This window comes from Apium graveolens, chromosome 2 (genome assembly GCF_009905375.1).
Source record: "Apium graveolens cultivar Ventura chromosome 2, ASM990537v1, whole genome shotgun sequence".
Classification (NCBI taxonomy): Eukaryota; Viridiplantae; Streptophyta; class Magnoliopsida; order Apiales; family Apiaceae; genus Apium; species Apium graveolens.
Genome location: NC_133648.1, coordinates 242,052,618 through 242,066,376, shown reverse-complemented (window position 1 = coordinate 242,066,376; position 13,759 = coordinate 242,052,618). Strand labels below are relative to the sequence as shown.

Below are 13,759 nucleotides of genomic sequence, written 5' to 3'. Positions count from 1 at the left end.
GGCACCAGCACAAAGCTCACAGACACTAGTGATTTGATTAACTCCATAATTATCCAAAGAGTCCACCTTCATAGTCAAAGCCTTAAGTTGGGCAGCTATAGCAGTTGCTGCATCCAACTCTAGAATTCCTATATGGTTACAATATTATAGATGTTACCAAAAATGGAAAAGTGTAGGCTTATACCCTATATGGTCACACTTTCGACAATTTAATCTAAAAATCAAAAGTGTAACCATAGACCCCTAAGATGACGCCCACATTGGTGACGAACTGGTTTTTCGAAAAAGTGTGACCATAACCTTTTCTTACTCACAACCAAACTTTTTGGCTTTCAACAACACTTTTTTTACCGTTACAACAAGCCATATATGGTGTAGTGTTATTTCTAGTAGCATAGTTAATGCCGAGAATTTTAAGTCATAAATTTTCTTAAACAATATAAAGAAGCTTCTAATTGGTTTATGTATGATGTTGGTACTATAAGTTTTATTTTGATGCATGAGTTTATCTCTCTTGTGACTAATATCTTTTTTGTGGTGGGATTACATAGGTGTGTTGATTGTGTTACTGTTAGTCGCTAAACACGCGCTTATAATACACGCAAGTATACGCGTTCGCAAGTGGTATAAGTTATAAATCAGATTCGTTCCCACAGAGACTGGTTTAGATTAACTTTGTAATTATGCACTTATGCAACAATGATATGGCTATTATTCAATGCTAAGACGATTAACAGATTGAGATTGTTTATAACTAAGAATTAAAGTAACAATTATAATTAAGAGAATAAGTATGGTTGAATTAATATATATGACAAATATGGGATTCTAACTTCATTAAATACTCCATTCAATAGCCTTTTCATTCTTAACCTTAGCATGTAATGGTGATGACACTAATCAGATAACACGAAACTGATAAACGCCAATTTTCATTGTATGAATACCATACTACCATACATCCACAAAAGAGATAGAAGCTGAATAGATACCAATTATATTGAGACCCTATATGTCAATAGAATTTGACAACATAACGGTTTAATGCACAAGTTATCTATCGTGTTTACATAGGGCAAGTAAGATGGTTAAAATTACTTAGGAATCATGCATAACAAATACATGAACCTATGCTAGCATGGCAAGTTCTAAATCCTTGCATTCATTTTCGCTTCATTAAGAATTAACATGTTATCTTATAAGTTCGCGACGCTCATACAATGAATAAGCACAACCAATACTAGGTTATCATACAATCACCACACACTAAGGCATCGAAACAAATCAACTAAAGAAATCCATAAGTAAATCCTCTAGAACCCCATAATAACAATTAGCCCATGATCGGACTCATCATCAACGTGGGTTCCGATGAAAGCATGGTATAATAAACATAGTCTTTATAACGAATAATAATCAAAGTACAAAACAAAGTACGGAACAAGAGTATAGGTTCAAGAATAAGAAAACTAGCATCCAACATTACAACTTAAAAAAAGAATCATAACTTAAAACTAGATCTTCTTCGCCTTGGTTGAATTGTGCTAAAACGGTCTTCTTACGCCTTCTCCTTGTGCTCTGGTGCGTCTCCCTGAAAAATGTCTTTTATTTATATATATATATAGCAGCCCCATGCAGAGTAGAAGTCTTCTGGATCAAAAGCCCAATAGAATTAGGATTTTCTGCTCTCGACCTAGTGCGGCCGCGCGCTTGACCAGCGCGGGCGCGCTGACCTCCTGTATAGAATTCTAACTTCTTCTTTTTTCCTTGCTGATTTGAGCCGGTTTTCCAAGAGCTTTTATTCCAATACCACCTTAACACCAAATTAGCACCAAAACAATGTTAATTCACCTGATTACCTAGATAATGCCTGAAAATGCAAAAACACTAGAAAATACATTAAAACACCAACAACTTGAGTACAAATACACCAATTCAAAGCTTTACGGAGCATAATAAAGTGTCATAAATGCCACTCAACAGTTACGAAGGTAGTTTTTCCTCGATCTGGTATTGGTTAGTACATATTTTTGTATGTGCCTCCCATAATAAAGTGTAGGCATGAGGGAGTAACTTTGAGTGTGTGAGTTTATATGCGTGAGTGAGTATGCTTGCGTTTGTGTGTGTCGTAGGTAATTTTTATATTTGTCATGCCCTTATTAGATATTCTTGTCCTTATATTTTGTCATTTTTCTTCGATTTGCATACATTCAGGACAATGCACGATTTATGCATGGGGGAGGGGTTTAGTGTCATTATTTAAAAAACAAAAAAAAAGTAAAAAAACTAAAAATAAATTAGAGATATTTTAGCTTATATGTCCATTCCATTCTTGTAATTTAATACTAGTTTGTGTTAGCAGTTTTTCAAAAGTTATATATGTAATTGAGTAAGGTTGTATTCTTGAAACTTGTTTCGAACAAATTTTGCTTAAGAGTCCAAGAAGGCACATTTGCACAAGATCTTTGCAGGAAAGATCTTTTAGAAAAAATTTCGATATCTAAGTTCCGACATGCTGAAACAATGTCGAATTAGATTTTTACGAAAAAAGTAACAAAAAAACTCAAATAAACTACTTCAATACTCAATATTCCTCACAACTAAAGAAAGGAACTGAGATGATGGGCACAAGAAGTATAATTGACTGATCTTGTTTTGGGGATTTTTTATTCGAGTAATTCAGTCTGTAAAAGTATTTTAAACCCTAGCCTCCTAAGATCAACTTTTTTGGGAGTCATTGTCCTAAAACTCGATGTATGGGTAACATTGAAAGCCTATGAAAATGAAAATTGCATAGTCAATTAATAAAAAAAACCGAGAATTTTGGCTAGACAGTTGTTTTGATAGAGATTGAGTCAGTTCAATATTGGTTGAAAATGAGGAAATGTACTTACCGGAATGGAATTTCCTAGGGTTAATGAAATTTTGGTCACTCAACTTACTGGAAGCTTTCAATTGGGTCATCCGACTAAAAAAGCTTTTACTCATATCATTGTACTCTTAAAAATTTCATTTAGGGGACTGACCGTTACATTTTATCAAAAATTAAATGAAAATATTACTAAGCTTAGTGAGTGGCTTGAATAAATCTACCATGGCATGTACAGACAGCTGAAGCGGCGTTGTGGCCACTCAACTGACTATAAACTTGCAATCGGATGATCAAACTCAAAAAAGAATTTCACTCAAGTCACTAACCATCACATATGTTAAAAACTAAAATAAACCGACGAAGAGTTCTTCTATAACACCTCTTTTCAAACTTAAAAAATACAAAAACTTGTAATCAAATGCAACAAATACACATATATAACATCAATGGTTTAACCACAAAAACTTCATCATTATTAATCTATTGTCATTTTTATATATTTATATTATTTTGGAAAAGCTCATTAAATTTTTGATCGACTTTTCCATAATACCAAAAGATATATAAAATGAAAATAAATGAATAGGGATGAAGTTTTTGTTAGTGAAATCATTAATGATATTGTTTGTATTTGTCGTAAAGAGGTGTTGTAGGAGAGCACTTGACGTTGTTAGAGGATAACTCTCCGTGCAGTTTCTTTCCACTTTTATGCGGATGTAATGCTGTGATCTGAATGAAAGTTTATTAGTTTAACTAGTTATCTTTCCCGCGCTATGCGCGCTCCATATTTCTTCAATTTTAATTTTTTTCTCGAAATTTGTAATTTTTATAACATAAACGGTTATCTTCTAGTTTTATTTAATTTATTTATAACAGTTATTTAGGTTCCGTTTATTTTGAAATATAAAATTGATATTATAGTTTAACTTTAAATCTCAATATTTTATTTTAGTTTTCTTTCTCTCACATTTAACCAATTAAAAGTCTCTTAACTCATATTTTAACTTTTTTCTTTTACGTTTTTAGTAGTGAATATTTTAAAAAAATTTACAACAAAACTGAGTATATATATTTTTTAATTAAAATACTTTTTTAAAAAATACAGTAAATATTTTTTTTGTCCGCTAACACAAAAAATTCGTCCATAACTTATATAATTTTAACTATATTATGAAAAATGTCAAAGTCTTACTTAAAAAATGCTAAAGTCTTAACTTTTAAAGTTGTAAAAATTTACGTATTATATTCAAAAATGACGTAATATATTATAATTATAAAATTAGTAATCACTATTATTTTCTCCGCTAACACAACATTCCATCCACAACTCAATAAACAAATAATTAAATTCAAATAATTATATTTTTAAATTTATTCTAATAATTATGTAAAATTCAAATATTTTCAACATATCTCATTTGATTTATTACGTAATTAAATCAAATTATTTTTAAATTGTTTAGTCATACAATACAAATTTATTAATTGATTCATAAAAAGGATATAGGTCAAAAGTAGTTGAATTTATTACTTTTGTCTAATGTACAAAAGGGGTTGCATGCAGATATAGGACCGTCTCGATTCCTGCTCAAATCCCCGGGGTAGAAGGTCTATCAATCCTCATACCAAGCTCAATCCTCATATAATCTACACTACGGTACTAATTCCTCAATACTCTGTTACTGTTTCTTTAATTTGAAGTTCGGTTGTATGCTTCAATTTCTCCCAATCGGTTGTTATAGTAGTTTATCTAACTTATCTGGTCTGATATGTATGATCATTAAGAATGTAATTCAAGTTGTATTGATCTTAATTGATGCATGTAAAGACTTAATCCGATCGGGTTATGAATAGTAGTATCCGAATAATTTGATAAGTAGAGCAAATTGATGTTCTATTTTATGAGTAGTAAACATGTAGGTATGTTCTATTTGATATATGCATTCACAATTGTAGTTTTTCCTTTTGTTTAAAATCATGGTAAGGAATTTGATATGGGGCACTCTTCCTTAATTGTACATTATCTGTTATACTCGGTGCCCAATTTATCATTTTTTTAGTAGTCTCCGCACAATGTGAGAAGGAGAGAAAATTGATGTTTAATTTTAGCAATAGTAAACATCAAGGTATGTAGAATTCGATATATGAATTCACAATTGTAGTTTTTTATTTTGTTTAAAGTCATGACCAAGTCATTTGATATGCGATACTCTGTTGTAATTGGACAGTACTTGGTGTTATACTCGGTGTAGAATTTCGATAATTTAGTAATGGTGAATACAATAGCCTTTAGTAATAGTAAATACTTGTTATTCTACTATATTTTTTCAGTCGTGATACCATTGACAGATTTCCAAAGTTTAGTTTGTTGCAATGGGTATAATGATTCGAATGTGTTCCTCATTCTTGTTATTTAATTGATAGTTGATTTAGTACAATTTTTCTGGCAAGTAAACATCGGAACAAACTTGCTACTTTTTAGATGTATTAGGAGATGATAGTGTTACAGAGGCTCTGATATACAATCATTGTCATTTCATATGAGCTATATTGCCTCTTTATATTGCAGATATGAGTGGAAATACTGATTTCCATAGTGTAAACATGCAAATCTTGAAAAAATCAGAGATGGTAAACTAACATTCACTATCAATCCTTGTAACGTACTATAGTATATTCATAATTTTTAACTCTACATATTATGTGTGCTCTTTATCCAACATTACATCAGCTTAGGTACTTTAGCGAGAAAAATCCATCGTTCTTTGTAACTCTCCCACGTGATGATAGAGACCTTCGTGAAATGGTATATTTCACTAATATTATGCTAATGTGCATTATACTATCATTTGATCTTATTGCATACCTGAAGAGTTTAATGATATTATATGATTTAAAAGTACTAATGTGAAAACAAATTTATCAATTTACAGAAACTACCTGATAACTTTGTCAATAGTCTTCGAGAATCTATTCCTAGTAAAGTAATTCTTGTACTTGCTAATGGACATAAAACCTATGTGAATTTTAAAAAGTCGGAACAGTCTCTCTGTCACATGAAAGAGTTCAACACAGGAATCTCTTGCAATATACAAAAATATGTTAATAATGTTTTTTCGTAAGTTTAAAAATATTTTAAAAAAATAAAAATGTATGTTGTTGTAAAAAATATAGAGAAATTAATGCAACACTTGTTTGTTAAAACTTATATGCCAAAAATATTTCATTTCGTAATTATAGTATATATAATCATACAATATTTGGAATGTAGTAGAATACACTATGCTATTGAAGTTTCTTTTAACTCCTTGTTTTCTTAAAGAGTCATTTTTCCAAAAAAAATATCGATGTTAGTATATCATATGTTTAAGAGGCTTATTAAACCCGTAAGTACTTATCGATAAGTATTTGTTGATCCGGCTTATCAATATATATCTAATTCTTGAAGTAATCCATCCCTCCAAATTACCAACTATACCCTTAGTTAATCCTTAACAAAGTTAATTTTTATTATAATAAAGGTCATTAATGTCATTTCCACATTTATTTTTCCACTCCATTACTCCACTTATTCTCTCTTCTCCAATTATTATATTACCCTAAACTCATTTTCTCTCTTCTTCATTTTTAATTATCGTCTACTCATTCTCTCTATTCTTCATTTCCTATATTCCCTTTATCAATTTCTTAATTATTTACATCCATTTATTATCATTATCATCTATTTTTTATTTATCCACATACCAACCATTAATGGTATTTTTTAATCATTTTTCGGTAACTTTTTATTATCTTTTAAATGAATTTAACTATTGCTCAATGGATTAATGGTACGCTGAAACGTCGAGTATAACATACTCATTACTTCCATGAGCTCTTATCAATGGATGTAACCTTTAAAAATTTCTTATAAATAAATTTATTTATTTATTTATTCAAGACTAACGTTCTTATTGAAAACTCTAAGAGACAAATATCCTAAACATGTAAATATACAAATATAAGATATGTGTGTATATGTATTGCACGATTACTTAAATATTACTCAAATATGATATGTATAAGTGTATAATATTAGAATATGAATATTTATTAAAATTAATCTAAATATTTTAATTAATAAATTGGTTATATTATGTAAAAATTAATTATTAAAATTAATTTTAACAAATATAATCAAATATAATCACAGAGTATGTGTAATACGGGTATAATGCTTGTAAGTTAAATTTATAACTTATAAGCTGATAAGCTGAATGTGATCAATGACGTAATTTTTCTCAACTTATTTTAATTTTTAATTTTTTATTAACTTTAATTTTAAAATATATATTTATAAGTATTATTTAAATTCAAAATTCATGAATTAAGATAATTATATTTAAAAATAATTTATTTTAGTTTATTTAGATAAAAAAATTCTGACTTTTAAATAATATTATCCAAACACTTATCTATATTATACTGTTATAAGCAAATCATGGTTTCGTTTGTTCGGTTGGTTAACATAATCCTAAAAAGTTTGTTAACACTTTCCAAAATAAAATTTAAATAAATATGATTTGCTTAAAAAATTAAATCATGTATCTAATATAACTATAAACACTATGAATTATTATCTAACATAATTTCTAATCGCACGCAACTTGTTTCTTACCGGGGAATAAAACACTTCTAAAATTAATTTTTAATAATTTAAATAATAATATAACAAAATAATTAATAAATCAATCAAAAATTAAAAAAAAAATACCAAATCATCCACATAAACCATTGTTATAAACCATTGTTATTCAAGACTCCCACTTTTCTATAGGCTTTCCACCCGTGCAACGAAACATACTTTAGATTGCAGTAGGACTTTTTAACATTTTATCTATCTAAATTTTTAATTTTTCAATAATATAATACATACAAAATATTACATAAATATTTTAAATTAATTAATCTCAATAATATATAATTATTATCTTTTATAATTTATTTTTATACTATAATAAAATAATAAAATTACAAATATTATAATCATCCCGTGCATCATAAGTTATCTACTTATCACTTATAAATCATTTATTCATTTTAAGTGATAAATTACGAATTTTAAAATTTTTCAAACAGGCACTTATTCTAGCATCAGTTATTTATGCTAACAATATCAATTTATGCGTTGTTCGTTAAATGTAATGATGAAAGACTTGGCTTTGTAATAGATATCAACCACTTGTGTCTTCGTAAAAACAGTAATTCATGAGCTAAACTTTTTGATTATAATACCTTGGAAATAAGTCTAATGGGACTTGCTGATCCAAGTCCTCTCACCTTCAGCTTAGACTTATATATAGCCACGGTGTTTCACATGAGTAACAGATTAAAAATAATTGCATAGTTTCTTTTCGTTAACAAACTTTAAATGTTTTCTTTGTTGCAAGTTGTAATTTGCTCTAAATTCCTAGCCAAGGCATACTCATGATGGGCAAGAAGCTGCCACAACTCACCATCAATCCCACAACTAATACGAAAAAGATCATATCCAACCTTGTTTGTTGTTAGTACACCTTAAACACTTGGGTTTGAAGTTGTTTCCTGAACATCTGACTCCATGGTAGTTTCAACTTCCATGACAGGTTTCGATTCATTTGTATCCATGACCTCACCGTTAAACACTTTATCAAATCATCCTTAAACCCCATAATTGGCAATCTCCGCTTCATGAGTTCATCATTTAGTTCAGTGACTTTCCATTGATCAACTGGTTTATTTTACTGAACATTATATAACGACATTTTAAGTTCCCAAACTTCTACTTTCGCAGCATGATCAAGTCGTTTGCAAAATATGATTAGCAGTAAGAAAATACCATATTCTGAATACTAACAGTTAAATAAATCCACTGAACCACACTAATTTGTACTCCAAAGTAATAGTGTAGCAAAGATAAAGAGATTAAAAATAACTTATGAATAGATTAGATTCACCTACATGACATTATCGGTAAAACCCTGAAACTCATGATTTTCCAGCACAAGCTGGGACAACTATACTCTCTAAAATCTTGATTACCCGTGACTGGTAATTATTTAGCTGCTTTCTGTACAATTTGAGAAGCTTGTTCCTCTACTAAGATGAAAAGCAAAATCATGAAATGAAAATGAGGAATCAAAGCAAAATGAAACTACCAAGCAAAATGAAAATAGATGAAACTATTTTAGAAATGCAAAAAGATATGCAGCAAATTGAACAAATTTCACTAAGGTTTCTTTGCCCACCTATTACAAAGAGAATTCAAAGTCAAACAACTTATTAGCTTAAACTCAGGTGGTACCAAAACAAACATCATCTCTTATAGCCAACTGAACTTATAGGCTGAGATATCTACTTAAAATCAAAAAGATAAAACTGCTACATAGTAAGGGAACTTGTTGATCCATTAAAAAGATAACTACAAACTACTCACATAGCAAGCTTGATTACACATGCTCATTCCGAGATAATTACTCTATAGTGATGATGGATGGCCACAGTACAGAGCCAAGTACATGACAATTGATGAAATTGGTCATTAGGAGAATGCAGCTTGCTGCTACACATAGTAATGGAAGGTACATGGAGCTGTAGTAAAAAAAAAGAAGCTCACATGCAAACAGTGAGTTTTAAAAACAAAAATTAATGAAAAAAACTGATACTTTTGAAGTCATGGAAAAGAAACACACTTGAAGTATATCTTTTGACAATTCTTGCTACTTAAAAGGTAAGTTACCAGTCAAATGAGATTGTCTAAATTATTAAGAATGAATCTTAATAAGTAAGACACGAACCAAATGCTCGTGGGGTTGTAAGCTTGTAGTTAATTAAACTTTAATCAAAAAATGTAGATCACGCTCTGATTAATACCAAGTTCTACCAAATTACCTGATTCCTAACTGAAAGAAATTATAAATTTGTTGCAGGATTAGGGACACTCTGATTAATACCAAGCTCTACCAAATTACTTGATTCCTAACTAAAAATAATTATAACTAAATTACATGATTTCAAAAGTCTCTTATTGAGATTTTTGAAGTCGCAAAAATAAAAACACACTTGGAGTATATCATTTGATAATTCTTGCTACCTAAAAAATAAGTTATCAGTCAAATGAGATTGTGTAAATTATAAAAAATGAATTTAATAATTAAGACATGAAACAAATGCTCGTGGGTTGTAGCTAATTATAAACTTGTTGCAGGATTAGGGACACTCTGATTAATACCAAACTCTACCAAATTACTAATTAAATTAATTATAACTAAATTACATGATTTCTAACATAGTAGATGAACGTGTACTCCTTTACCTTTTGAATTATTAGTTTTGGTTTTAATTTGTTTAGCACCTAAGAAAACCCTTTTAGTTGTTACCTCTGGCATACGTTAAGGTTGAAGAAGTAATGAAGAGTTTCCATTTTTCAAAAGAAAAAATAATGTTAGTATAAGCTAGATGAACAACTCTTATTATCGCAAAAGGTATATACATCTTTCATAAAAAGCAATTAGGAACACTTAATTTATTGTCAAGTAGTTGTATATCTTAAAACATAAAAAAACTAATATTAATGACATAGATATAAAATAAAATAAAAAAGTTTAATCTAGACGGAAAATCTGAGTAATTTAACGGTTCGACATATCTCCGATACACTACATTTTCAGTTGGTCTATAAGTTATACCTGTGATTGTCATGTGTAATGACCTAATAATGTTCCATCAATTTGATGTTGTAAGAACTGCAATAAAGCATTTACACCCTCTAGATCATTCTGCAGTAAAGCCTTGTAATACTGCTTTTGCAGTTGGGATATCCTAACCTTGAGTATAGTTTCCTTTATGGGGGTAAACCTTTCTCCACGCAGATTTTAACCTTCGCAAAAGGAAAGGTCTGAGGACCTGTATAGAAAAAACAAAGTAAATCATGTAATTGATGAAAACATAAAATCAAAGACTGGTAAAAAATAAGCAGGGAATCAAATTTACCTTGTGAAGTTCTTGGACAACCTCCTCCTGGTTATTTTCACCAGATATTGCAAACCATTCATCAAAAGTTGCCGCAGAGCTGAAAATATCATGTAGGAGAAAGTTCAATAGGGATCAGAGTTCGTGGAGATTATTCTGCACCATAAAAGATACAGTAAAAAAAACAGAATAACATATCATAATTTATCTACAGCAAATGATAGTAGTTGCATACAATTAATTCTTACAAAAGGATATTAAACTTCTAAAATGAGATGTCTAGAAGATTCACATTATAACATATATGATATGATGTCAAATTTCTTACAACTCCAAAATTTGGGCGGTAACTTTAATCCAACTACAAATTATCACCCTTTAGTACTAAGGCGGACATTCAAAAGTCACATCCATAACAAAAATATAAAAACCAGTCCAATATCACGACATAAAAGAATAATGTAAACTAATGAAAGTACCTGAATTGGAGTTCTGGTGATGAGAAGGCAATAATTAGCGATAATTAGTGCTAAAGAGCCTCATGGTTTTTGAAAGAAGTGAGTTCTCTTTTTAATCCGGTGTGTTTCATCAATTATTATATAGCGTCAACTAAAGCGGCGCAGGGTATTCTTCTCTTCAATTTCCATCAAACTTTTCAGCAGCTAGTAATTCATCACGTTTGTACCTCGGAGCACACCTTTAGAATACATTGATATTACAGTAGTTACAAATCAAACTTGGACCTATAGTGAGCAAAACTTGCTCTCTTTTTTTTGAAGTAAAGAATGCTCTTACATTATTGTACAAAAGAGCAGTAAACTCTAAAATACCTGTCACATGAAAGATTATTCAAAAATTCGAAACCCCATATTCTAAAAATACATAAAATTTCAAATAAAATAGGGACAATAAGGAATAAGGACAATGCACTAATTTACACAGTTGAACTTCATGATCTTGCCGTAAAAGATGTTATTCCAGAAACTGCAAAAATTCCAGTTGCAAAAGATGTCGTATAATCCTGTATGCAAGTTCTATAGGAGAGAGGGGCACATAGTTCTGATTAATTTACCTGGAGCTTCTAAGAAGTTTAAGTTCGTAAGTAGTAGAATTCAATAAAAATAGTTAAAATGCCTTCAACTTTCTGGAGATTGTCATTGCTTTCAATTCATTCTGATTAGGAACTTGAAGAACAACTTTGATATTTGAAAGAGAAGTACTGGAAGAAATTTTGATTTTGACACGGTCTAGTATCCCGGGTAGTGCTGGTATTGCTTTTTTTGTTTGATCTGTCCTCATCTATAATTTCCATGTGACCTAACATTTCTACAGATATACAAATGATCCTCCTTTTGTATTAATCGGACAACAACAAATGCCAAATTGTAAGTTTATAGAATCTATTACAAACTTGGTCACTAATGATCTTGCTATTAAAGTGAAAAATAAGTTATATAATTTTATAATAAAATATGAAGACATTTCAACAATAGCGATAACAATTGATGAAAAATTGATGGGCTAATTTGAACTCAAACCCGTGAGAGAATAATAGGGCCTCGTTCAGACTCCCTGTAACCTTAAGTGGCTCATTGTCTGTCCTGTAGCTAATCCCCTGAACATACTTCAGCCAAACAAGAAACCTATGAACACATTACATAAAACAAACACTATAAATTAATATTTGATTCACAGTAGAAAGCAAAAAATCTGCCTTAAAAAAATAGACTAATAAAAGTTCTAGAACCTTGCATTAACTTATTTGCTTACCTTAAATTTACCACAAAATACCTGACTTTGTAGCAAAGAAGCTCAACTACATTCTCAATAAGCAACTCATAAATTTCTAAGACCTGAAACTTTAAACAGTGAGAACTTAAAACTTACTTCCAGCCAAACTCTTTCTCAGCCTTTTTTGTTGATGCATACACAACCGTGGCATCTACGCCCAAATGGGTTCATAACTTTCAGCTCAAAATCCTCGACTGCTGTGATTTTTTCAAGTTGCCCATAAACAGTTGTAGACAAAGAGCATACCAACTACAAAACCAAAGAATTAGTTACTCATGTTACTTACGCAGAAAGAGAACTAAAAGTTGTTTATACATTTGTGCTGACAATAAAGTTGCTACTTGCTACCATTTAATTTATACATTCTTCGGAATTGATTACCCTAATAAAGCAGACTACTAATGATTTCAAATTTTTAATCATGAGGTAATTACAAAGGAATTAAGAATAGTCGATTAACCGAGGAAAGCTTAAGAACCTAAAACTCAACTCTTCTGAGACAAAATACGTCTTCACTTGTAACACTGGAGAATATCTGGCCATCGAGATTATCTACGACAGTATACTAAAACATATATGAAACATATTTAAGTGGAGAAATGACAAACCTTCTTACAATTATACTTGGTCATTGTTTGATACAAAGTAATTGATCCAATCAAATTATTGTCAAAATACCGAAATGGAAGAGCAACACTCTCACCAACAGGTTTAAGCCAGCAAAATGAATCACAGCAGCAAACCTATTTCACATATCTGATAAGTCAAAGTAATTTTTGAATGGTCTGATAAGTCTTGAAAAGTAGAATGAAAAAATCATGTTAAGAGGTAGAATCAAGGACGGAAGAAATAAGAAACTATGTATGAGTAAATACAAATATAAAATTACTAATGTAATGAATAGCAAACCTCTAACATGCCTGCTTGCTGCAGCTCATATTTCGTGATACACCTACTCTAGAAATCTTAAACGGGTAATTAAAAAGTTATATAATTCAGTAATTTACTCCTCTAATTTCAAGAATACCCTCCATTTTAAATGATATGCCAGCACACATTATATCCATCCAAAACCGAAGCCAATTTTAATAAATTCTAGATGAATGA

General features: G+C 30.0%; 1 long non-coding RNA gene across 2 annotated transcripts; it reads right to left on the bottom strand.

Annotated features, from left to right (window-relative positions):
- Positions 1 to 10,544: 10,544 nt before the first annotated feature.
- Positions 10,545 to 13,423, bottom strand: LOC141706219 (uncharacterized). 2 transcript variants are annotated; one of them, XR_012568709.1, is made up of 6 exons: positions 13,261 to 13,423; positions 12,749 to 12,901; positions 11,657 to 12,504; positions 11,341 to 11,558; positions 10,883 to 11,017; positions 10,545 to 10,795 (listed from the first exon to the last, which is right to left on the bottom strand). It is a non-coding gene; the product is annotated as an uncharacterized LOC141706219 (long non-coding RNA). The 2 variants fall into 2 exon arrangements; XR_012568708.1 differs by having other exon boundaries at positions 11,341 to 12,504.
- Positions 13,424 to 13,759: the final 336 nt, after the last annotated feature.